This window comes from Pongo pygmaeus, chromosome 21, assembly GCF_028885625.2.
Source record: "Pongo pygmaeus isolate AG05252 chromosome 21, NHGRI_mPonPyg2-v2.0_pri, whole genome shotgun sequence".
NCBI lineage: Eukaryota > Metazoa > Chordata > Mammalia > Primates > Hominidae > Pongo > Pongo pygmaeus.
This window is the reverse complement of record NC_072394.2, coordinates 44,181,095-44,181,960: the sequence shown is the minus strand read 5'-3', so window position 1 is coordinate 44,181,960 and position 866 is coordinate 44,181,095. Positions and strand designations below refer to the sequence as shown.

The 866-nt window shown below is 39.7% G+C and overlaps 1 non-coding gene across 1 annotated transcript; it reads left to right on the top strand.

Moving 5' to 3' along the window:
- Positions 1-458: 458 nt before the first annotated feature.
- LOC129022155 (U6 spliceosomal RNA) lies at positions 459-564 on the top strand. The gene has a single exon (XR_008496245.1). It is a non-coding gene; the product is annotated as a U6 spliceosomal RNA (small nuclear RNA).
- The last annotated feature ends 302 nt before the right edge of the window (positions 565-866 follow it).

Here is an 866-nt window from a genome sequence, read left to right as displayed (position 1 = left end):
TATGGCCAAAATATTCCCTTCAGAAGTGGCAGGTGTAAGAGGACTCTGGAAATCAGTAAGTAATCCAGCTTCAAAAAAATAATTTTTAAAAAGGAGTCTCTTCTTGAGGAGAAATGGAGATCCAAAACAGATGTTCGAGCACATCAGAGGCCCCTACTGTTCTGCATCTGCAGAGGCAGAATCTTATGCAGTCTGGGCTCCTGTTGTCACCGAGGCCATTAAGCCATCTCTGAGCACCGCTGGGGGGCCACGCACAGCCTGAACCCTCTCCTGGAGTGTGCTGCCAAGCACTGGAGAGGAGATTTAGTTTGGTTTTATTCTTATCATGATCATGTTTTATTAATTTATATCTTTCATTCCTCTATAACATGGGTCCATCTGTCATCCATGAAATACCTTAAGCCAGATCTATACTGTTTTCACGTACCATGTAATATTTGATATGATTAAGAAAAGCCGTGCTTGCTTTGGCAGCACAAACACTAAAATTGGAACAGTGCAGAGATTAGCACATGGCTCCTGTACGAAGATGACACACAAATTCATGAAGCATAAAAAAGAAAGAAAAGAAAAGCAGTAAATTGGTGAGTTAACAGTTAACTGGAAACGGTATCGCTTTGAAGGCAATCCAATTTATTACTCTTCTACATATCAACCTTACCACCTGATTCTAAATTTAAATACTTGCTGTTTACCAACAGGAAATTACAACTCCATTTACATGAGTCTCTGGGGAAACAGCATGCAAAGAATGCCCACATCTTCTTTATATATGCAAGGCAAATATCTGGAACAAAACAAAACAATTCTGGAATCCCACATGACATTAATATTTTAGGAGTAGAGCACAAGATCCCCAAAGAACA